Here is a 10,004-nt window from a genome sequence, read left to right as displayed (position 1 = left end):
GGAATATGCTTTCTCAGTATTGCACTAGCTAGAGAGACTTTAAAACATGGCATAGGTACCACTTAAGAGTTGCATTATTGGGCTTCCCTGGTGGTGCAGTGGTTAAGAATCCGCCTGCCAATGCAAGGGACATGGGTTCAAGCCCTGGTCTGGGAAGATCCCACACGCTGCAGAGCAACTAAGCCCGCATGCCACAACTACTGAAGCCCACATGCCTAGAGTCCATGCTCCACAACAAGAGAAGCCACCACAATGAGAAGCCCGTGCACCGCAACGAAGAGTAGCCCCCGCTCGCCACAACTAGAGAAAAGCCCACGCTCAGCAAAGAAGACCCAATGCAGCCAAAAATAAAAATAAATAAACTTTTTTTAAAAAGAGTTACATTATTAATGTTAGCTGGACAATATGATGTCACACTATCTCAGGGTCTGACCATCAGTTGATTTTAGTCACTCCAAATCCTTAGTCTGACATTGGTGATAGCCCCAAACATACAACTGTAATTTGACATTCTCACCCAGAAGCCAATCAGCTCTGTGACTTAGATGTTCCTTCTGAAAAGTCCACTGTCCATCTTCAGGACCGAAGAATGAAGTGAATCATTTTTGGAAAGCAAAGTCAATGACCTCCTTCAGATGTATGGACAAGTGTCACTCAAAGTCTTCATGCACTTAACATGCTGAGTGCAAGGCCTAGAACTCCCCCAACTAAAGAGTCCAAAACTCTCTAGTTGACCTGCATCAGAAAACACATAAAATGCCATATTTTTAAGATAAAGGGGAAGTGGTGGTATGAACTCACTCATAAAGGGGAGTATGGCTCTTTTCACAACTTGAACAGCCTCCAGCCATGTCCAGGGAAGGAACTTGACCAGTGAAAGGTGCATTCCAGACCTCCTGCAGGAATGGCCAGCCAGCCCCATGGTGGACATAATTGTAACAGGCTGTCAGAGCACGGTAGGCTGAACATTACCACCAACAACTAGCTGAACTCAGATGAAGTACACTGAGATTAAAATTTAGCTTTCTGCACAGTTCACCCATGTAAAACAAACAAACAAACAAAAAAACATGCAGATGGACTGATACAGCCTATTCAGCCTGTGTGATAGCTTTCCCACTAGCTGGCATCCAGCATTGCTTGGGTGAATGTTGAACCATTGTTAAATAAATAAATCCAAGCTGCCAGTCCTCCTGAGACCAATTACATAGGGCTGCCCATGTGAAAAACAGCTTGCTCTTGCAAATCAATGCCTGCAATTTGAAGCATCTAGCCCAGTGACTTCAATTTCAGGCTTATACTTGAACCACAGTTTGATTTCTCTGTTCATTTAGTACATCTCACCCAGTCAGCAGTCCCAGGGGCCTCTCATCATACCTCAGCTTCAACCCTTCTGAAGGATAAGAGCCTGAATCTTTAAAAAGCCCCTGAAGACCTTCTTGAGATAATTAGTGGGCATTTCACAAAAGTATTTAAACATACCCATGTTGCCAAACATACTTTCTGTGATGTTAATTTTTTGTGTCAGCTTGACTGGGCCACAGGGCCAGATGAAACATTATTTCTGGGTGTGTCTGTAAGGGTGCTTCTGGATGAGATGAGCATGTGAATGTGTGGATTCATTACAATAGCCAGCCTTCCCCAATGTGGGTGGTCATCATCTAATCCACTGAGCCCCTGAAAAGAACAAATAGCAGAGGAAGGAGGATTCATTTCCTTCCTGCCTATCCACTTACACTGGACTTCAGTTTTCTCCTTCCCTTGGACTGGGATTTACACCATCAGCTTCCCTGGTTCTCAGGCCTTCAGACTGGGACTGGAATTACATCACTGGTTTTCCTGGGATTTTAGCTAGTAGACTGCAGACTGTGGGACTTAGCCTCCATAATCATATGAGCCAATTCCTCATTTAAAAATCTTCTTTATAAATATGTGTAGATGGATAGATGGATGGATGGATGGATAGACAGATTATTGGTTCTATTTTCTATTTTTCTGGAGAACCCTGACTAATATACTGTCCAAAATTTCTGAAAATCTATAGGGCCTTTTCATAGAACTAGTAACCTTCAGAGCCTTCATATTACTTAAGCAGATTATAATTGAATAACTTTGCCTTCTTGTTAATTCAGAAGATAAAATAAGTCCCTAGCACTTCGGCTGTGGTCTTGAGATCTACTACTCAAAGGAACCAGGGCTCCTTGAAGAAATGGCCAATTCCAGTTTTGGGGCAAGAAACCTACCAGATGAGCCCATATAGCTCATTTCACTAGAAAGCACGGAAGTCAGCAGAGACTCCTAAGGTTGTATTAAAAGGACTCAGATGCCAACTTAAAGGGATTCACACTGGCCAAAATAGGGGCAATCTGAGTATCAATAAGGATAACTTCAATGAACTGAAACATATTAAATATGTTTAGATCCATGAGTTCATAACGATACTTACAAAATCTATTGGTCACTATTGGAGATGCTAATGAATTAACTATCTTGAAAACAGGAAAACAGAAAAAGGAATCAAGAATTTATCCTGCCTTTCCCGTATACAGTGTATCACTAGGAAAAAAAATAGTTGATAAAAGGAAGTTTCTTTTTATAAAAGTATTCTAGAAAATAAGTGTAGAAGGAATGACAGAATTAGAATATCAGTACTTTGCAACTTCTATTAATGCATCTAAAGAATGATTTTCAATGACTGCCAAAATCACAAAAAGATATATATGATCAAAGATTAAATGCCTCCTAAAGGAAGAACACACTACCTAAGAGGAAGACTTGCTAAAAACTCAAGCTTGAATTTGATCAAGTCACTTGTCTAGATCCAAATACCAAATTACTGAGAACACTCTATAAAATGTATGATCCGTGCTTCCCTGGTGACGCAGTGGTTGAGAGTCCGCCTGCCGATGCAGGGGACACGGGTTCGTGCCCCGGCCGAGCGGCTGGGCCCGTGAGCCATGGCTGCTGAGCCTGCGTGTCCGGAGCCTGTGCTCCGCAATGGGAGAGGCCGCGGCAGTGGGAGGCCCGCGTACTGCAAAAAAAAAAAAAAAAAAAAAAAAAAAAAAATGTATGATCCTGTGTCTTCAACAAATTGCAATAAAAGAAAGAAACAGAGAAGAAACCTTCAGTTTAAGTGAGTCTTAAGAGACATATCAAGCCCTCCCCCCAGTAAAAGGAAGCTGTATTGATGTCCTCATGTTTCTTATCGACCCTGGAGTGAATCTGCTCCCTTTTAATCTCAAAGCCCCACAGTTTTCCCAGGACCTATAGAAATGGTCCTGAGCTACAGAAATGCTCTTACTCTGATCCACTGTTAATCCTCGGGTGCCTCCTATTCCAGTGTTCCTGAGATCCCAGACCTCAGTGGGTTATATAAACTGAAGGCTTACTACTTACAATCAGACACATGTACTTTATGATTATTTATCTATTTTTGGCTGCATTGGGTATCTGTTGCTGCGTGCGTGGGCTGCTCATCGTTGTGGTGCATGGACTTCTCATTGCAGTGGCTTCCCTCATTGAGGAGCACGGGCTCTAGGCACGTGGGCTTCAGTAGGTGTGGCATGCGGGCTCAGTAGTTGTGGCTCACGGGCTCTAGAGCACAGGCTCTGTAGTTGTGGTGCACGGGCTTTGCTGCTCCACAGCATGTGGGATCTTCCCGGGCCAGGATTGAACCTGTGTCCCCTGCATTGGCAGGCGGATTCTTAACCACTGCGCCACCAGGGAAGTCCCAATGCACTCTAAACATACCCTCATGTCACACAAAATCTCTGATTCTGGGAAGCTCAACGGAATTGGGAAGATGAAACTGGTGCTAGAATCTGGGCTCCATAGGATTTGCCAAGGAAGGAAATCTCACTTAAGGTTGTTGTCTAAAGCAGAAAGAGTGGAAGAACACATCTGAGCCATAATCCCTGAGGTGCAGACAGGAGTCAGGAGTCTGGGGTTCACATGCAAACATTAAGTCTAAGGGTGAGATTATGGAAGGTAAATTAAACCAACAGCCAGAAACCAGTTTGGAAATAGACTTGAGGGGATAGGAGAAGAAAACAGTTGAGAAAACCTGAGATTGTATACAGAGGGCAAGAAACATTGATTGATTTTTATTTGTCTAGTATCCCCCTTTTAATTGGAGAGCTATTTCTTCTCTAGCCCAAAGCCTTGACTCTCCTACTCCATGAGGGAGGACAACGACCAAGGCTGAGACTCTCATGGGACCCTATCCAACTAACAATAGTGACCGGACCATAGTGACTGGTCCAAGGATGGACACAGATCCAAGCAGGGCCAATTGACATTCTTCCATGAGATTTTTCTATTTGGATATTGAAGAGAAAGTGCTCTCCTTCCTGTAAGGATGAAGACATGGATGTGTCAGTAATTATCTTCCCCATGATGTACAAAGAGTTGTCTCTGGCAGTACAGAATGAAGCCAATAAAGTATTAGGAAACAAGAAACAAGAAGAGATGAGGGCGGAAGAAAGATGGGGTAAGTTCCAATGACACTGCTCAAGTCCCTAGATCTAGTCTTGCCTGAAGTGAGTGCTATCCTTGAACTTACCAATCACATGTACCAATTCCTTCCTTTCTTTGATTTTGTTTTGGTGCACCTTAGGTTACTGTCACTTGCAGTGAAGACTTTCACCACTACAATGTGTAGGACAAATATGGCTTGTCTGGACTGCTCAGCCTCCATTTACCTGGTCTCCCCAGTTTGTTACCTCCATTCTTTAAAGATCCATTAGCTCCAACCTTATGAGCTCCTGCTCTCTCCCTGGCAGGAACAATAAATGGTCTTCTAGTGAATGGATTTGAATTATTCTGCACTGACTGCAGTGTCCAAATAACCAAAGACATAAACTGTCACTGTTTAATGTTGTAAATGTTTGCTGAAAAAGGGTGCATAAAGCATTTGGAAAATATAACGCATTTTCCCATTGACTTTAGTTACCATTTCAGAGATGTTTCACAGAGGAAGACTTTGGAGCAGGAGTCAGAAGAATTGATTTTAGTCCCAGAACCTCGGTTTGGTTTTATTAAACCACATGGCATGCCCACTCTGTGTCGCTATTTTATTTTATTTTACTTTTTAATTTGGCTGCACCATGCAGCTTGTGGGATCTTCGTTCCCCAACCAGGGATCGAACCCATGCCCTCAGCAGTGAAAGCGCAGAGTCCTAACCACTGGACTGCCAGGGAGTTCCCTGTGTCACTCTAATTTAAACACTTCACATGTTAACTCATTTAATCCTCAACAACCTACCACAACAGTGAAGTAGGTATTATTTTATCCCCATTTTATAAACAAAGAAATGAGGCAGAGAGTTTAAGTAGTTTACCCAACATAACAAAACTAGTAAATGGAGGGGGTCGTGTATTTTGAATTTGGGGACTTGGGTTCCTCATCCACAAAATACAAGTTATGTGAAATGCTGTGTCCTATGGTACCAGGAGAGTATGGGCTTTGGAGTCAGAAAAACTTGAGTTAGAATTCTGAGTCTCAGTTCCTTCATATATAGAACTGGCTGACAACACCTTTCTCTTGGGTTTGTTGTGTGGATTAAATGAGATAATATATGGCAGGAGCTATGGGAAACCCTTGGAAAAATCCCTCCTTCTGTGAAGCAGAAGGGATTGACAGACTATTGCCTGTGGATTTTTGAACAAGATACTTGAAACATTTGAGACCTTTCTTAGGAAACAGGCCACTCATACACAGCAATGAAAGAAAAAAAATGTTTAAAAGTCTCTCTTTGGTTAGAAATCATGCTTGCTTGATTTTTATGTTTCTATAAAAGCACAGGGAGATATCTGCCACAAATGAGGTAAGAGAGTTGCAATTAGACATCACCGCGGGCCTATATTTTCTACCCTGAGGAAAAATAATAAAATATGTCAAACATGTACTCCCCCCACTCCTAGGGAACACTCACCTGGTGGCTACCACGGAGGCTTGGCTGGGTGTGCAGACAAAGCCCCACCGATCATCACCAAGGGACTCACACCAGCTCTGGAGCCAGGATTGTGAAGACAATTGAAACATCCTGCCTTCAGCAGGGGCTAAAATCAACAAGGTTAGCATCTAAATAGTGTTTGGCCCTGCATGGATGGTAACACAGGAGAGAGTGAAACCTTCTACCTTGCCTCTCACTCAGGAACCTGACATTTCCATCTCTGTGTGATTAAAAGAATCAGAGTAGGAATTCCAGTATAAACATGGCAGCACGAGACAGAAATTTCCAGTTCTCCTCCAGGATGTCATACAAAAGAAGATTAACGGAAACAATAGCAGTATGAATAATGACATTTTGAGTAAAATTAGGAGGGGTATATAATCCTCAGGCTCAAAAAACATCCAAGGGTCATCCAAAATAACCAAATCGGGTGAGGAGGTATTTAGGAAGAAGCTGTGCAGGGGGATATGCTTAATAAGCTGGTTCAGGGACTCAAAAGATGCCAGCAAGAATATACTTCCTCCAGGTAAGGGGCTTATCCCAACATGGTAGATAATCCCTTGAATATAACAAGAGCTGCAAGATCTGAGGAGAGAAGGGCAAAAATGGATTGAGTAGAAGCTGCATGAGGTGCAGGATAGGTATGGTGTGCACTTCAAAATCCCCTTGTCCCTACTTCTTACTCCAGCCAAAAAGCTGCAGCATCCACTTCCATGCAAGCTTTGACTAGCTTTGCACAGATGCAGGGAGACAGAGCCTTGCTTCGGGTTAAGGCTGCTTATCTCTCACCCCTTGGGAACCCACTCTTATACTTGGCCATGAGAAACCCAGAAGTGTAGGGCATAGGGGCCAATAGATCAGTGCTTACCCCTTTCATTCCCCCAGAGAATATTTCTCCTTGGTAGAATCAAACACCTATTGCAAAGCAGTAAAAGACCTCAAAAATGTATCTTTGCCTTTGGTTGCTTCCCCGTCCTGATTTCCTGCTTCCTGGAATCACAGTTCTCTCCAAACCCACCCACATGCAAGGCTTCGTTTCAGTCTCTGGATATTGAGGTACCAGGCTAAGAAAGTTAGTACCAGAAATGGCCTGGAAAGCAAACTCTCAGAGTAGGATTTGGCAGCTGATTGCCTACCCACTGGTCAGATGGCAAGGGCCCCATTTACGGTGGCCATTTGAGGGACAAAGCATCACAATGAACTCTTACCTTGGGGTAATAGGATTAGGCACTGGTGGAAGGTGAAGAACACTTGAACAGCACAGTGAAATGGTAATTATGATGGCTGTGGCTGTGGTGTTGGCTGCTTTGGTAACTGTTTGAATATCTTGGGAAAAAAAAAAAAAAGATAGCTACAGGTCAACCAGGCATAAACTGTAAAAAACAGAGGGCCTCCAGGGAGGCGCTTAGGCAACCCTTATCTCCTTCAACTGTAGGGCGGACTGTACTGGAAATCAACTCAAAATCTGCCAAGGAGGCAAAGCTACAAAGAAAACTGATTATACAGCCTTGACAGTTCCCTTCTGTCAAAGTCAGGAGAGTGGGACCCAGAGGACTAGGATGGAGCCGTCCAGGTGGACAAGGCTCGGAACCCTGAACTCCCGAGCCCTCTAACTCATCCCATCTGAGAGAGGCCCATCCTCCCTGCACTTTGTCAGAGGAGAGCAGCCTCCCCTCCTTGGAGCCCCTGCAAGCCTCCACCTGCAGAGCCTGCTGCTTCCAGGCTAATAAACAGTGTCGGAGCTCAGCACACCCAGAACCCAGAAATCCAGTCCCTGGTCTGGGAGAAAGAGTCTCCACAGTGAAAGAAGAGGAGGCTGGTGTGAACTGGCAGGAACTAGGGGAAGACGTGTGGGAGTGGATCTCTAGTGAGCATGCTGAAGTGGGGATGGGTGTGCAGAACGTAAGGCTGGAAGGTGGAGCATTCACTGGCTTGGGAGGACTCTCTTGTGACCCTGCATTCAACACCTCGAGCCATCCTAACAGGTCCCTGAGACAGCTCCTACCAGCTTAGATAGGGTGATAGTCCACAGTAAGTGAGGCGATTGGCCACAGCTGCTCTATGGAGTGTTAAGGAAGAGGTGACAGGATTCATGGTGGTGAGCAAGTTAGATGGGATATTCTTCCAGATGGAGAGCCGACTATGCTAGTACCGTTATCAATCAAATCATTATCTTTTCCACTTAACTAAGATGTCTCCATTTTTATGCCTTAAAACAATGCAACTCACAGATTAGAGCTTGCCTAGAGGCGGGGGTAGAAGCAGAATTGACTGCAAATGGGCACAATCCCTTTGGGGGTGATGGAAATATTCTAAAACTAGATTTCAATGGTGGTACACAATTCTATAAATTTACTAAAAATAATTAAACTGTATATCTCAAATAGGTAGATTTTATGGTATGTAAATTATACCTCAGTAAATCGGCTTCAAAAATTACTCCAAGTACATTGTTTAGACTTTGTAACTTTTGTTATTATTTCTGGAGATGGCATTTCTTGAAGGCTGTTGTTCAAGGTGAGATACTATGACCTACAACTTCTTTTCAGCTTAGCTTCAGAAAGCTGGGGGCAGACCACAGTTTAATTCCCATACTGCACACATGCAGTCATTGTAAATTGCTAATCACATGTGTCTTAACTGGATAATTATGCCGTACTTTTTATGACAAGAGCAGGAACTCAGTTCTCTTTCTGAACATCACACATTATTTCACTAGGTATCAATTTCATACCCAGATATGCTAAAAATGACTAACTGATTAAAAGAGCAGTAGCTTAAGCATCATGCCCCTGGAAAGAGACAGCTCTTAAGGTATGTTTATACAAGATGATTATAAAACAATCAGGAAATTTTGTCAGCTTTTCATCTGATTAAAACAATTTTTTTTTGTTTTGGCCAGCAGAGGGCAATCTAGGTCCCATGAAAGCGAGGGAAAAAAGAGAAAACAAAAAGGGGGAAAAAGAACATAAAAGACAATATATAACAATCAGATGGTATCAATATTTCGGTGATTGGGTTTGTTAAGGCAGTCAGTCTGGTTTCCTCAGACTCATGAACCACTTTCTTCCTTCCCGTTCTCCGCCCTTCTCCTCCCATCTGTATTTCCTACATAATACATTTAGATGCTTTGATGTTCCTATTGATAAAAAGAAAAGTCAAGGCAAGAAAAAAGGCTGTGTCACTACTCCTGTCAGGGGTTAACCTGTGCATTATGCAATACTTCTCTCTCTTTTTTATGGGAAGCACTGGCACTACATGTGAGAGGAAGCTGGTTCCTCCCTCCTTTCCCCTTCTTAGTTGCCAACCCGTGTCTATTAAGGGATCCTCCTCCATGGTTCTCACAAACCTAAGGAGTCCCAAGTCTGAACCAGGGTTTCTCCATGTGGCCTGAAGACTGCCTGCATAAGCTATGAGGTGGGACAGGATGCCTGACACACCTGCAGATACTGGGTCCCACTCTAGGAAACGGACTCAGAATCTCAGGCATCAGGACCCAGGAATCTGCCTTGGCTTTTATTTAGATCAATGGGTCACACACTCCATTCCCATCAGAAGCAGGAAGAGGTGTGTTCTACAAGGTAGATTCCCATGAAAAGAGATAGTTAAAAGTGCTGCAGAATGCACAGGTTAACTACTGACAGGAGTGGTGACACAGCTGGCTCTTCCTGAGAAGTGTACCTCATAGAGCAGTACTACTCCAAGTGTGGTCCAGGGATCAGGAAACACATCATTTTGGAACCTATTAGAAGTGCACATTCTCACCCCACCCCAGACCTACTGAATCAATCTCTGGGGGTGGGGCCCAAGCATCTGTTTTAACAAGCTCCAGGGGATTCTCATGCATGTTTCAGTTTTAGAAGCGCTGCAGAAGATTGTTTCCGAAACCTTTCTGATGGTAAATATACCTTTCCAGGCCCTTCAATGGGCCATTCTGATTAAGAGCAGCTGGAAAGAGAACCTGGAAATTTGCGCAAGTTTCCCCACATGACTCTTAACCATTAGGTAAGTTTAGGAGGCTCTGTGGGTGCCTTCCTGATTTCTTCATCT

The sequence above is a fragment of the Physeter macrocephalus genome, chromosome 9 (assembly GCF_002837175.3).
Source record: "Physeter macrocephalus isolate SW-GA chromosome 9, ASM283717v5, whole genome shotgun sequence".
NCBI classification, from domain to species: domain Eukaryota; kingdom Metazoa; phylum Chordata; class Mammalia; order Artiodactyla; family Physeteridae; genus Physeter; species Physeter macrocephalus.
Note: the sequence above shows the minus strand (reverse complement) of the source record.